This window comes from Schistocerca americana, chromosome 2 (assembly GCF_021461395.2).
Source record: "Schistocerca americana isolate TAMUIC-IGC-003095 chromosome 2, iqSchAmer2.1, whole genome shotgun sequence".
Taxonomy (NCBI): Eukaryota; Metazoa; Arthropoda; class Insecta; order Orthoptera; family Acrididae; genus Schistocerca; species Schistocerca americana.
In genome coordinates this window covers 728,190,459-728,206,537 of record NC_060120.1, presented here as the reverse complement: position 1 = coordinate 728,206,537, position 16,079 = coordinate 728,190,459, and the positions used below count along the sequence as shown (strand labels likewise).

At 43.8% G+C, this 16,079-nt stretch overlaps 1 protein-coding gene across 1 annotated transcript in view; it reads right to left on the bottom strand.

Moving 5' to 3' along the window:
* LOC124596036 (MFS-type transporter SLC18B1-like) overlaps window positions 1-16,079 on the bottom strand; it is a 126,954-nt gene that overhangs the window by 63,597 nt on the left and 47,278 nt on the right. The window lies entirely within an intron of this gene.

Sequence of the window (16,079 nt, the reverse complement as noted above, 5' to 3'; positions counted from 1 at the left end):
CTGGCTATCTGGTTTCTTAGCGACGGGCCTTGGTTTTTGAGAAAATCGATTTTGAAGTTCATTGCGCGCTTTGTATATCCATAACATTACATGTATTCCGAGCAAGTCAGCGTAGCGCAGCGGTAAAGGATCACGGCTACCGCGCTAGAGGTACCGTCTTCGAGTCCTACTCGCGTATTTTTTTTTTATGTATGCAAGAACCATCCGGAAAATTTAGTCCTAACGTTCAAAAACGAGTAGACGAATTAACTGGGAAATACAGAAATGTAGTCGTGTCCTGCACGAAATCCGGGAAGTTCACGAAACTTGTGTACGAAGAATTTTTGCGTTCTGTTATTCTTCCGTTCGTGGACAGAAAAAATATTTTTACATTATCAATTCGTGGGGAGGGCAATCCGAATAAACTTTATACTATTATCTATTCACTGATGAAAGGAAAGCGAGCACCTGCACCCTAAAAGTGGTCCCATCGAAGTGCACTCCTTATTGTCAGCCCTGCAATGTCTATTTTTACCGACAGGTGAAAATCTTCGCGAAAATTATTAAGAATTCTCCCGACTTGAGAAAAGACAGAGGTCGTTTCTAGGGAAGATTCGATAAAATTACATTCGCTAATCCTACATCAATTCAGTGCACCTAATTTTGAAAGCACGATTAGATACGCATGGTTCGCATCGAAATTAGTGGATGAAAGAGAAATATTTTTGAATGCTAAAGAACTGTGTTTCCCGGTATCGCTCACGAAGAAACCGTGCGCCTGCAAGACGGTTGCCTTCATAAAATTCGCGTGGTGCTGCGAAAATTTGTGCTTCGATTGTTTCTATGACAAGTATCACCCAAAATATTGTTCTGGCGCATTAAGCAATGTGGGTGATGAAAAATAAGATTTTGTAATATTGTATGACAGAAAAAATTAATAACTGAATATATCTTTATAATTTCGCACACCTTACACTGTTTATGTTCTTTGAAATAAAAATTGAAAAATACGGCCGATTTTGAAAAAGTACTCCAGCAGTATTCGAACACGGTACTTACAGCACGGTAGCTGTGAGCCTTTTCGCTGCGCTACCCTGACTTGCTCGGATCATATGTAATGTTACGGGTATAGACAGCACGCAATGAACTTCAAAATCGATTTTCTCAAAAACCAAGGCCCGTCGCTAAAAAACCGGATGGCCAGGTACTCAGGGTAAGTGGCTCTACAACATATTTGAAGCGCATCAAAGTCAGTGATTTACAATATGGAGGGTCCCCTTGTAAGGGTAAATAGTCAACTAACCATAATCATTAACACAGTTTGACAAACTAATCTGCACTAAATCTAAGATTCGCAGTAGAATTGTGGAGTCGTTTGGGACTATTCGTCATTTAACATTTTATTCATCCTCTGGAAGCCACTTTACAGTACGCGTCGGTGAGTACTTCGTGTACTACTACTGCTACGTTGCCTCCTTCCTGTTCCAGTCACGAATGGCGTGAGTAAGAAGGCTTTCTGGTAACCTCAGTGTGAGCTAGTAACCACACCGTCCAGTCAATGCGACCACCGCCTCCGACGTCAACCTCAACAACCACTCACAGATGGCGATGGAGAGCATATACAACATTGTGTGTGTGTGGGGGGGGGGGGGGGGGGGGAGGCACAACAGAGCAGTTGTCGTAATGCGGAAATGGAGCGATTTGACGTCCGAAATGGCATCATTGGCTTTTAGGTCAAGGCGGATGCATTTCCGAAATGGATAAGTCTGTATGTAAATTGTTCACGTCTCGCCGGCGAAAAATATGCAATACATTGCCCTATTCAAAACTGGTACCGAGGCAACTGCGGTGCACCACGTGCCATAGATGACAGGCGTGAGGTCCAACAGACGTCCAACTGTTGAGCAAATGACGGCAGAGAGGAACGGAGGAGCTGCCAATAGTATCTCCCATCACCCGTTCAGCGAACGTTGCTGCCTCTGCAGCAGGCATCTGGTTCATTCACACATGCTGACTACTGTTCACCAGCGACGAAGGCTAGAATTTGCACGCCTGTATCTCAGCTGGATGTCCAGTGAGTGGCGATAGCGGACCTTTTCAGATGAATCACGTTTTATGAGCCGTTGGCATTTACGGCGTGGAAAGGGTGACAGCAAACTCCCTCGAACAATCGTCAAAAGGGTCTAGGCCGCAGATCATTCCCTGGATGGTATCGTTCTGGAAGCTCACAACGTATCAACGCAAGTATGCATCTGTTCTAGGGGACCATGTCCACCCCTACACGCAGTTCTCTCTCGGCACGATGGCAACTACCAGCAGTACAATGCAAGGTGTCTGAAAGTTTCCACTATACGTGCGTAATTCGAAGGTTACCAGAATGAGTTTGCCGTACTCCCTCGGCAAGCAAACTCCGCGGATCGAGAATCTGCGGGTCCACTCGATCGGGCTGTACGTGCCATGGCAAGGATCCTCATCGAGAAATCTAGAGCAGTTATCAGCGGCGCTACATTGGCTTATCTCCACATCCCTGTCTGTACCTTCCACAAACTCATTGGATCTTTCTGCATGTCTCTCAGTGGTCCTCGATGCGAAATGTGGTTATTCACGCTTTTGACGGGTGGCCACAATGTGATCTCAGTGTGTACGTAGATAGATACTTAGTGACGTGACAAGTTGCGGCGACTGTTGGGAAATCATACAGTCTAATCGTAATAGGGATTTCTGCCTATTTAACCGCAGTACGTAACGTTTATGTTGACCATCAACTGCCAGTCCCTCCACTAAGCGTCAATTCTTTGCAGCTCTTCCTGTATTTCGCAAAAATTATCTGGCGTTGCGATTTCTGTTGATAACAGCCTCAACAAACAAGTTCTGGGATCTTCCGACGTCATCCGCTGAGGCCTATTTCTTTTAGATATGAGTATCTCTCCAGAAGGATGAGATGTTTTGTTGAACTTTCTTCAAAATCAGTCTGATCTTTCGCACGCACGTATTTTGTTCACTAGGTGGAAATGTGGAACTGTGTCTAACGCTTTCTGGAAGTGAACGAACACAGTATCAACATGGGCGCAATGTCTGCCGCCTTTTGGGTCTCTTAGACGAACAAAGCGAGCCCGATTTCACAATACCTTTGTCTGCAAAATCCATGTTGATTCCTACAGAGAGCCTTTGCTATTTCTAGGAATGGCACAAGTGAGCATGAAAAGTGTTCCAAAATTCTACACACTGTCGTCGCCGATACAGGGGCCTAAGTTGCGCTCGTTGCTCGATAACCCCTCTTCGCAATCAAGCTAAGGCCTGCGCCTTTTTCCAATCACTAGGAATGCTACGCTCATCAGGGACTTAGGCCACGAGAATCGTCGGGTGTGTAGAATCATACTGATGTCCCATCGGATTCAGTGGCCTTTCCTCTACTCAGCGATTTCCGTTGCTTTTCTGTCTCCCCGTTACCTATTTCGGTATCTTATTTTGACATTCGTGCGACGATTTAAAAGAGCAAACGCAGTACGATCTTCCTCAATGACAATTTTGGAAAAAGGTGTTCCGTATTTCGGCCTTCCCTGTGTCATATGAAATTAGATGACGGTCAATCTCTCTCTCTCTCTCTCTCTCTCTCTCTCTCTCTCTCTCTCTCTCTCTCTCTCTCTCTCTCTCTCTGTGTGTGTGTGTGTGTGTGTGTGTGTGTGTGTGTGTGTGTGTGTGTGTGTGTGTGTGTGTATACAGATGCCTTTGATCCTGCTACTGACCTAAAATTTGTCACGATTTTCGATCAACTCCGTACTCTGTGAACGCTTCGCCTCGCGAATCGCTCTCCTTACACTAATTTCGGCTTCGTTCAGTTTTGTTTTACTCGTATATGATGCTTTGGCTACATTAAAACTGTAGTAAAGTCTCCATTGCTCTCAGAGCAGCTTTCTAATGGCTATCTAACCACGGTGGGGTTTCCCACACAAAAATTTGCTCGGCATGTACTTCTCAAAAAGGGTATTGTACTATACTCTAGCCATTAGTGCTATACATTTTTAACCTCTGATGAACGTTTGAAGTCGATTGCTCGGTTGATCTGAAGCCTGTCTTTTCGCACTTACCGAACAGAATTATGCTATCTTTCCTTACATTCCTATTAATGTTTGTAAAGGTGCATAACGGCTTATGGTGACCGATTCGCTGCTGTATCCTCAGTGAGTCAAAGTTGTGGCCCCGTTTGTAAGGAGGAGATGTTGCCCTCAGGGGTCAGTTCATTCATTAACGCTCCAAGTAATTTTCGGGTGAGAGATTCAGAACTATTTCAGACTATTCCCTGTCCTAACGATTTGCTCTAATCACGTTGGTCCCCCATTATACAGCTGGTAAATTTAAATCTCCATCTAATAGTGTAATAAACAGAAAATGTTAGCACAGCCTTAAGCGAGCTTCCCCTGAAGAGTTTAGGCGCTGCTGCTCTTGAGGGAATGGGCCTATAAAAGCATTAGATTACCAAGTTTGTTCCAGCTGCAATACCTAACCTTATCTATTTCGCTTTCGGAATCTCTAAGAACCTCACAAGACATATACGGTTATAACCACGCCTCTACCAACTGTGCCAACCTACCTTTGCTATGTACAGTTCAGTCGAAATAAGTTATAAAATGTTATTGCTGTTAACGTCTGCTTTTAACCAGTTTTGTATTGCTAGTACTATCTGAGTTATTACTGCTCGTAAGTGAAACCCATTCAAGATCCTTTTCATGGAGCTCGGTGGTCGTAGTGGGGCGGAGGAGAGGGTGGGTGGAGAAGAGCTGTTGATCCCATGTTCGTCTGACCACGCTAACATTTATTGAGCGTATCAAACGGAAAGAAAATATTTGCTCGGGCGGAACCTTATACGGGAGGAGATTGTGTCGACCGGTGTAACGCTGTAGGAGGAGCATCTAGGGAAACAACGGAGTGTTGACGCAGTCATCCATGCGAGTAAACCTAGTACTATTGAGCTGAGATGGCTGGTTCGCTGCATCCAGATTTTCTTAGTAGTTTCGCTGATGGAGTATGTTTTCCGTTTCCATTTGGACAGGAAAGAAAGATACCTAAATCTGCAAGCAGCATCTCAGTTGTTCCCACTGATTGTTCCTGTGAGATTGCGCTTTGTTTGCAGCCGAGAGCTCTAAGTTCGCGACTATTCCTCTGCCAGTCACCAGATTAACTGACCTGTATTCATCCTGAAATAGAAAGTAACGAACCAGTGCCCCTTTCCATTAACTTTGCCGTAAAACGTAAACGAGGTGGATCACTTTAAGCTATTCTGTACCCAAACCTGACAATACAACAGACTGATTTGATTTTTCTGTAATGAGCTCTATTTAACCCTACACGCAATCTGCTGACTAGGCGAAGATAATAGGCTATTTACCTAAGTTAGAAATATGGTTCATATTGTTATTCTGATTATATTAAAATAGTATTTACGGCCAATATTCTCACAAAATGTTATTTTTATGTGATTAAAGGTTAAAAATCATTTAGTATCAAGATTTAGTCATGATCGATAACGGTCTGTTATTGGCTGAAGCTCTAGTGACGTTGCAGACTAGGAGTAAGACGTAACTATACGTGTGTTGTAAGCGTTAACCGAAGTTACGAGGTTTTTCTGTAAACAGTTTACCTGTTTACTGAACGAAAACTCAATTACAGCTTTTAAGTAACAAGATGATGAGAGTGGGAACCTCGCGAAAGTTGATGTGTTTATGCTTCACCCACTTAGAGCAGCGATACGTGCTAGAACGGACATTCTTTTCCCTGCTCATACATCATTAAACTCACTCAAAACCAAGGATTTTTAGAACTTTTTCAAATGGATCCGTACATTATACTAGACTGCCAACTATCAGTCATAAGCTACCACCCAAAGCACAATATAATTAGTCTTGGCAAATCTTAGAGCTCATTTCCTTTGTAGAACATGTTCAGCTGAGTATACTTAAGTAGGCGCTTTGTGGCGCAACGGGTAGCGCCTTATATTTTTGAAAGTTTTACACGAAATACGAAAATAGCGCTAGCAAGAACTGATTGTAGCAGTTGTTCCACTGTGGGATCTGTTATATATAGCTTCACATTAATCTTAGTCTGAGAAACGGACGACAGAGGATGAAAGCATTTACCTTAGGAACAAATAATTTGCCTTTTTGGAAAGCATTGCTGATAGTGAATATATCACCGTACGCCCACAGTACGAGGTGTAGCACGGCGAGGTTTTCTATACGGAGAGATGAAGTGTGTACGCAATTAAGACAAGCTAAGGGCTGTGATGTCTGAGTGTTCAAATGGTTCAAATGGCTCTGAGCACTATGGGACTTAACATCTGTGGTCATCAGTCCCCTAGAACTTAGAACTAGTTAAACCTAACTAACCTAAGGACATCACACACATCCATGCCCGAGGCAGGATTCGAACCTGCGACCGTAGCAGTCGTGCGGTTCCGGACTGAGCGCCTAGAACCGCTCGGCCACCGCGGCCGGCTTGTCTGAGTGTACACTGACGTCAGTGTCTGATGGAGACTTCATCTTTATGTAAGGTGATGAAAGTTGCAAAGTTTGCGCAATAAGGATCTTAGATGGACAGTATCAATACAAACATTGTTTCTAGTAAAGTAAAGAAGTGTGTGGTCTATCTATAAAATATGTTTTTGAATGTGACGCGTGTGAACAGCGGTTGCGAATGGCAGCGCTTGTAGGCAGCAAAGAGGAAACAATATTCTGTTTCTGATCCGTGAGACGAAGTTTTATACTCTTAGTTGTCATTTGGTTTTCATATACGAAGACTGTCGAGGCATTTTACAATTGACTTAAAATATTCTTTCGGGTTGCATGCGAACCAGTGATCTAAGAGCTCTAAAGCGCATCGTATCACTCTTCTCGACTTGTCATCGAGGACCCATCTCTACTGACGAACTGTTTTTGCTCCTAAATTCCTTGGTGTTTTGGACATTTTGTTTAGCAGGTTATATATATTTACTAAACCAGTGTGGAACTGCATTTTTATAATTGGAGAATGTTATCGGTATGTAGACGAGACTGATGTGTAATTATATTCTTTGAGCTATGTTATTTTTATTATTCAGGTAATGTACCTTGTGTATGATCGTTTTACGATTATGGAGATCATTTCATTATCGTTATTTCATCCGCACACTGTAAATATGAGAATCTGAGGATGCCAAGTAGTTGCTGTAGAAATTGGTCATTGAATAAACTATTTAATATCAAGCGAACTTTAATTTCAGTATTATAAATTTGAAAATTAGATCGCCCTAACGACGTATGTCAATCAGGAAATACTCTGCCATATTCGCTGCAAACAGCAGTTTGATCTCCGTTACATAACCCGTACATGATACGATTTCGCACTCCATTTGTAAATACTTGTATGTTTAAACGATACATTAGAATTTGCCAACCAATCACTGCAACCGCCGAAAACTAAGGAGGCTGCGGGTTTCCTCACTCCTTAGGACGTTCTGGGGATGGTGGTGACATTGTTTTCAGCGGGGCCACTCGTTAATGGCCCGAGGTAAGCAAATGCGATGCCATCTTTCTGAAGTGACTGATCCTACGTAGTTCAAATATGTGTACTGGCAAGCTGTGGCTAGAGCTGATGCAGCAGTCGCAGGATGTTAGTCCTCTTGTTAAGAAGTGACTTGGAAAGAACTTTCTTGTCGTTAGTCGCACCTGAAGTACTTAACTTCGTCCGAGCAAGGAAGTTCGATGTTTCCTGTGTTGTCGATCTCTTAGATCGCGACGACACCTGGTCAGCATGGTAACTTCAGTCTTCTCAGCGTTCAATGAATGTGGCTGGCCGTTGGCAACTTCTCTGTCATGTAGAGTTGAATGAAGCCGCCAAATTGCTGCGTTGATGCGTCGGCTGCTGGTCAGAATCGCCGAATCATGTGCTAACTGTGAAAGGATCACTTCGACGAGCATTGGTAAATCGTTTAAGTATAAAGAGCAAAGCTAACAGGACAGATCCATGAAGGATTCATTCATGACATCTTGCGTGCTGGAACGTTGACCTATTTTAACGAAGCAACGGCGGTCTTTCAGATAACTGAAAGCATGACAAACATTTTCCGGAGACACTATTCTGCTAGGTTCTACTTCTTCTGCTGATGTTGCAGACACTGGTGCTTTCACATTTTCACCTTCAACTGGTGGCTCCTCATTAAATTACCTCGTCGTTATTTTAACAAATTAGGTCAACTAAGAGGACATTGCTATGCCTTCGTGTGCGCCATCGTTATCACGTTTTGCTGGTAAACATCCTTCAACTTTGTATCATCAGAGATATTCGTTCTGACTGATGCAATTTTCAAGGAGTTACTGTGTAATTAATCTGAATTATCAGTCGATGTTGAAGGAATGCGCGACATAGGAAATGACGCTTGACGCTCGGCTATTGCCTCATTATTACAAGAGCAGATAATTGTATGCTGATACCAGCGTGACGTAAGGTGACGTCAGAGCAGCGGAGTAAACAGATGCGCGGCAGGCCGGCGCCAGGAAGTGGACAGCTGGACCTGGACGAGGGTCGTGCCACCTGTGGAGCGCTGCGGCCTCGGGCACTCGAGTCTTGTACTATACTTACGTTCGTACTCTACAACGCCTCCTCCCTCCCACCTCTCCACTTCATAGCAGTTCGATCGCTCTCTGAAAAGTCTTGAGAACTCATAATGGACCGGATTAACAGTCTAAACAGTACATACTTTATTTTCGGCAGTCAAATATTACACTAAGACAAAAATCACGCACCACGAAGTAATTATCCGAATGAGACGGAAATCGGTAGATGTGATTTACATGTACAGACAAAGAAATGATTACAATTTCAGAAAAAATTTGTAATTTATGCAAGAGAAAGAGCTTCATAAGTTTAGCAAGTCAGTAACGTGTTGGTCCACCTCTAGCTCCTATGCAAGCAATTATTCGGCTTGGCGTTGATTGATAGTGTTGGCTGTCGTCCTGAGGGATACCGTGCTAAATTGCCCAATGGCGCGTTAGGTCGTCAAAATCCTGAGCCGGTTAGAGGGCACTGTCCATGGTAATCCAAACGTTCTCAATTGGGAAGACATCAGGCGACCTTACTGGCCGTGGGAGGGTTTTGGCAAGCGCGAAGACAGTCAGCAGCAACTCGCGCTCAGTGCGGTCGGGAATTATCTTGTTGAAATTTAAGCCCAGGATGGCCTGCCATGGAGGGTGACAAAACGGGGCGTATAACATCGTTGACACACGTCTATGCTTTAAGGGTGCCGCGGTCGACAGTTAAAGGTCCTGCTATGAAACGAATTGATATCCCTGACCATCACTCCCAGTTGTCAGGCCGCATAGCGGGCAGCAGTCACGTTGGTATCCCACCGCTGCCCAGGGCATCTCCAGACACGTTTTCGGACTGAAATCTCATTGATTGGAGTATAATTGTCTTCTGTGACGAGCCCCGCTTCAAATTCTGTTCCCTGAAATGTACACATTCTCAGTGTTTCCGCATCTCTGGTTGATGTAATGACCAGCGAGATAAATTAAGTGCTATGCCCCGAGCATGGTTTAAATTTAAAAGTCCTTCACTGTTTATCGAAATAAAGTTAAATATGTCGTGTCTATTGTTCTGGACGTCAAAGATCGGACATAATTTTGATCCTGCAGCCGTTATGTATTAAGAGACAAGGGAATTAAATACATTTGCTGCCAATCGGCATTGATTTGTATCAGTGGGGCACGATTAAAATTTGCGCGTCTGGGATTCGAACCCAGTTCTCCTGCTTACTAGGGAGATGCGCTGACCACTACACTATCTGGACACAGTGGTCACCACAACCGCACAGACTGCCCTGGCACAAATCCCGTAGTACCATGTGTCTCAACTTATACCACTCACTACTGATGTAGTTCCCCTGCTCAATGTCCACTGGCAGCTAATGCCTAATTCCTTTGGGTCTTGAAATAAAGATGTTTGAATACGTAAGATCATTGTAATACGCTGTCCCAGTAACTTAAGTGTGCACCACAATACTGGTCGTCTTGCATTTGATGGTATCATACTTTTGGTTCGGCAATGAATTTTTCTTTTACTAAGTTCTCGCTGGTCATTACATCCACCAGAACTGGGAAACGCTAAGACAATGTGCATGCCAGGAAAAAACACTATCGGCTCTGAAAGACGTAAGTGTATTAAATGGCGTAGCGGGCGGCAGTAAATAATGGCCGCGGACTAACAATACGAGTTCACAGTACGGTTAGAGCCCAAACAGAACATGTAAAAGCACAGTTCGCAGCACATTAAAAAGATTAAGGGGTAGGTTCTTCGAAATATGTGCATAAAATGGGAACAGCAGTTCGGCTGTATACCGGGACACACTCCATTAACCGGTCACACCGACAAAAACAGATTACGACTTTCAAATTTCCCGCTGATACACTGCTCCATGGTTTTGTCGGTCCGCCGTAGTGTGTATACAAGCACTCTCCAGAAATCAGGATCGAATAATTTCTGCCCTACCGAACCATCCACGCTGTTTTGAAGAAAGACGTTTCAGAACTCCTGTTTATAAGCTCTGATTTCTTTAAATTTATCATTTTCCTGTCACTACGCGAGATTTATGTTTAAGTAATAGAACTATGTTTGACCTTTTCTGTGACACGACTAAGAACGCATCCAGTATAAATCATCTAAAGTGAGCATGGCCGTGAGAGAGGAGGAGAATATTGCTTTGTGGCATTCTCCGAGCCTGTAGATATGAATTTTTATAGAAGCAGATGTCCAATATGGCTTGTAATTCAGGTAGGGGTAAAACTAACGCGTTCTTTGATAGTGTTTCTGGAAGACGCGTTCGAACAGTGTCTAATTTGTATTATGAATTGATCACTGTATCCGAAGCTTAGCGGGTGTACTGTGTTCCCCTAAGCTGAAGATAGCTTCATGTAGTAGTCAGATTTATCTTAACGATTTCCTCGTTCGGCATGTCACGGGGCAAATAGTAGCGTGATAAGTCCTGCCGTGAGGCAGAACTCGACAGAGGTTTGCAATTAGGGTCAGGAGATAACCAATGGAAATATTCTAATCTTAGGCAAATACTACTGAATCGACTGCTAAAGCACTGACTCGCTGGGACGTCAGTGTTTGGGACTCTGAAAATGGGCAGGATATTTATTAACACTCTTTGAGGGTAGTCTCTGTATCCTCGGAGACAATTTACTGGTGAACATTTGCGGCAGCTTTTTAAGACAAGTTGTGATTCGTAGAGGGATCAGGTAAGTCAAAAGTGTTGGTTGTTACCTGCAGCAACGCCCGAAACATTTGTTCGCATTAGCATAATTTGGAGTATTTAGCTATATCTGACAACGGGCGCCGAAGCCTAACCTCACGTAAGACTGACAGCACACGATAATTCAAATTGCAGAATCTCAGTACGTACGCAACAGCATTTTGCTAACAACGTCTTCAGTTTCCTTAGACCATAACGCCTGTTTTGAAGTTTAACTAGTCCGATCGATAGTAACGTCTTTTCTTCAAATTTCTTCCTAGCATTTATTCTACGTACCCAATATGATGATATAGCAAATATCACATAGTGATCTTGGTGTCCCAAATTTCCTTCCGCTGTCTCACTTGACGGTATTTCCGATTTCTGAAGGCAAATGTGTGTGTTTAGCGCAAGCATCTGTTATGCGATTCAGTGGCAGTCTCTTGTTGACAGAGGAACCGGAGATATTTGACGACGAACGTGACGAGTTTTGTTAATTTGGAAGTTACTTTATTGAGTCTAGATGAAATGTTTTAATTTGATATGACTATTTGTACTTTTTCTTAGTTTCCTAAAACATCTGAGATTGCAAGGACGTTACAAGCACCCAATGTAGAGGATAAGCGGAAACAATCGAGTTTCTTAATTTGGGTCCAATGGTCGAATCTAAGTGCTAACTGCTAAAAAACTTATCAGTGGTGTCAGCTGTGACTATCATTGGCTCGGGGTCAGTGCAAGGCTTGTGACCCGTACCAGAATTATTTTGCGAGTGGAGGATTAAAAAGCTAATTATAGACCAGAATTTCATGTTGCTTTCACTGATAGGTGAAATGGCGCGTATCAGAATCAATGACGCACATGGGCGACTGAATTGGGCATTAGTTCACGGCGAGAAGAGATAAAGGATTATTACAAATTTGTTAAAGTTTCGAAAGCTCGTCCGCGTTCTGCAACGTTCGCACAATACTGAGAGTTATAGCTGCACTGTATTTGTAAAAGCCATTTCGATGTTGCACAGAGCCTATAATGCCCATCTTACTACGTTGACGATATACTCACTTCCCGTACCGTCGAAATGTGTCAATTCTCTCAGCCACCAGCAAACATTCAGCTTTGGGGAGCGAACTTTACAGAAATGATAAATTCTGTCTGTACTGTAGGCCACTTGTCTTAAAAGTTTGTGCCAGATGAAATGGCGGGGGCTGCAAAAAAGAGCACATCAATGACAACGTTACAAAATTACTACAAAAGCATTCAAGGTTGGAGAACTTTCGAAGTAAATCGAACCCGTGCTGTTAATACCTGGAGAGGGTTGTTTTGTGGGAGGAGACCAGACAGCGAGGTCATCGGTCTCATCGGATTAGGGAAGGGTGGGGAAGGAAGTCGGCAGTGCCCTTTGAAAGGAACAATCCCGGCATTTGCCAGGAGCGATTTAGGGAAATCACGGAAAACCTGAATTAGGATGGCCGGACGCGGGATTGAACCGTCGTCCCTCCGAATGCGAGTCCAGTGTGTTAACCACTGCGCCACCTCGCTCGGTATACCTGGAGAAAGTCAGAATAAGCTTAAGCACCTCAATTTGAGAAGCGTCCAACGAATTCGAAAACAAAAGCTTATCTAACGATTTAAAAAAAAAGTAAATCTGTCATTACGTAATGGTCATCTACATAAATGCTCGGTTACCTTCAATGACCACGAAAATGGTACATTAGATGGAGCTGAAAACTAAGTGCTATGATTCTACGAGGCTGTGCTGAAAAGTAAGGCCCCCGAATTTACGTGAAAACTCGGATGCTTTTTAAATAAAGCAAAGTGTCTTACCATCCTACTTCTGTATTCTTCACGTTTACGTATTTATTTCTCAACGTAGTCAACCTGGCGACGAACTCGTATCTCCTAACAAGACCAGTTAGTTGATATAACTGTAGAAGGACTTCGTTGAGAGAGTTACAGGCTCAACAGCAGTCGACGGTCATGTTCTTACCAATGTTGCTGCGACCACCGCCATCAGCCGCCAGCGTGGCTCTTATGGCCTGCAGATATCAATTATACACCGGAACCCGCCTACCAGCTATAATAAACATCCGTTTAGGTCTAAATTGTTTTGCTGAATTGTAATATCAGTATACAGTGTGTGCATAAAATACCGATCAAAATCATTTACCGTTCTCAAGCTAAGCTTCCGTCAATTTGAACAATATGGTTTCGAGAAAAGCGCTTTTAAAGTATTGGGTTACGTTTTTTGTTGTTTAAGGTATCTCTGACCAGCCATTCCTGAAGCAGAGAAAAATCATTTCTCTGCCAACAGGCGGTCCTCTCCATTTTCTTTGTGGCCATGGCCGACCTGCGAGCCACCTTGGCAGCTTCTGTCATCCACTGGTCTGCTCGCTCGATACGCTTTTCGCCCGCTTTTGTGCAGAAGCTGCAACAGGCTGTTCCGATCTGAAGTTCGAACATGCTCATAATTTCCGTAACGCGTGGTAGGTCGTAGTTGAAATTACATGCTGCCACGCCGGCTGCGGTATCCACTAATTTCCTCCCTGTGAATAGTTTTCAGAGAAACTCTTTCACAAATCGCCTTTTAACTAGATTGTTTTTGTTTCTAGGGCACGAAAAAACTAGGGTATCACGTTCCACGTCAGAACCGTAGAACACGAAGACGAAAGAAGAGTTAAAAGCGACTACACGTTAAACCCAATTGACGGAAGGAAGGACAGATAAAAACAGGGACTTTAAGGAGGGTCCATAAAATACGCCATAGAGACAACGGAGGTCCTGAACTAAAGGTTAAATGTCCTTCGCTATATTGCTACGACGGATAGAAAGTAAAATACGGTCGACAGCCCGCGCGTCGTCCGCTGAAACGGCCGATAACTCTGACGGCAAACAAATGAGAACGTAAGTTATAAAAAGGGCATTCCGTTAGCAAATCGCGAACCGCAAATGGCTGAGGACAACGAGCACAAAGTGATGGGGGATCACCATTTAGCAAATAGCGATGGCTAAAAAGACAGTGCCCAATACGCAACCTAGCTAAAATGATCCCGTCGCGATAAGACGGAGTCGGCCAAGCCGCTGGGAGATAATCCCCTTAAAGAGTAGGGCCATTCTGAAGAGGCCAATATTTACCAGTTAGATTGTAAACTTTTCGCTGATGTTACCAGCCTCTAATTAATAGAAGTCCGTACCCAGATCTGTTCTTGTTGCAAACTCAGTCTTAGAAGCTAAACAGCTACTAATGTCAAAATATTTATGAAATGCGTCTCGTCCAATTGGTTTAGAGCCCATCTCCATCTGTTCAGTATTTTAATTTCTATGTATTCATTACAATCTACGTCTACAATCTGCTCGACACAATGCATTATATAGTGCTATCTTTATGTGATTCGATATTTTCGCCTCTCCCAACCACTATTTGCACCTCCAGAGCTGAAATAACCAATTTTGGCTGCCTCAGTCATTTGACTGTTTTCCTCCTCTGGTAATGTTCTCTTAGGACAGAGCGCGAGAGACGTCTAGCAGAATTCTATTTCATTCATTACATGCTCACTCAAGTCTTAATGTTATTATCTCCAGCTGTTCCGCGGCGCACACTTTTCTTTCCCCTGCGTCTGGAACAAAGCACTTGAGACGTGGCAGCCTTTTTCAGCTAGCCACATTTCATTGTTCATCAGTTTAACATTCTAATGAGAGAAGGTGACAAAGGACAATATGATAGGACTAAGTTACGGTGGTCGTAGTGCGAACTCCAGTGCAGCCTACAGACAGAACAGAGCATCCGCAGATGAATGAGGAAAACACGCCGGTTGTGTGACAATTCTGAGAAACGCTATTCTCGGGTTAAAGCAGCATAGGATCCAGATGTATACAACTTTAGAAAGCTGACCAAAAAACATCTTTGGTGACGGTACTGTGGGGCGGGTGACTCAGACGACGCTAAAAGACCAGAACCTACACTGAAGCTTCAAAGAAACTAGTATAGGCATGCGTATTCAAATACAGAGATATGTAAACAGGCGGAATACGGCGCTATGGTCGGCAACGCCTAGGCGACAAGTGTGTGGCGCAGTTGATAGATCGGTTACTGCTGCTAAACTGGCATGTTATCAAGATTTAAGTCAGTTTGAACGTGGTGTTCCAGTCGGCCCACGGAGTCTCCGAGGTACCGATGAAGTGGGGATTTTCCAATACGCCCATTTCACGAGTGTACCGTGAAACTCAGGAATCTGGTAAAACATCAAATCTCTGACAGCGCTTCGGCCGAAGAAATCTCCTGCAAGAACGGACCAACGACGACTGAAAAGAAATTGTGATAGTGGTGGAGCCCTTCCGCAAATTGCTGCAGATTTCAATACTGGGCCATCAACAGGTGTCAGCGTGCGAACCATTCAACGAAACATCATCGATATGGGCTTTCAGTGCCCAAGGCCCTCTCGTGTACCTTTGATGACTACACGACACAAATCTTTATGTCTAACCTGGGCCTTTCAACACCGACATTGGACTGTTGAAGACTGGAAACATGTTGCCTGGTCGGACGACTCTCGTTTCAAATTGTATCGAGCGGATGGAAGTGTACGGCTATGGAGACAGCCTCCTGAATCCATGGACCCTGCACGTCAGCAGCGGACTGTTCAAGCTGGTGGAGACACTGTTATTGTGTGGGGCGTGTGCATTTGGAGTGATATGGGACACCTAATACTTCTAGATTCGACTGATAGGTGACACGTACGTAAACATTCTGTGATCACCTGCATCCATTCATGTCCATTGTGACTGACAATTCCGTCAGGACAATGCGACACCCCACTCGTCAGAAATTGCTACAGAGTGGCTC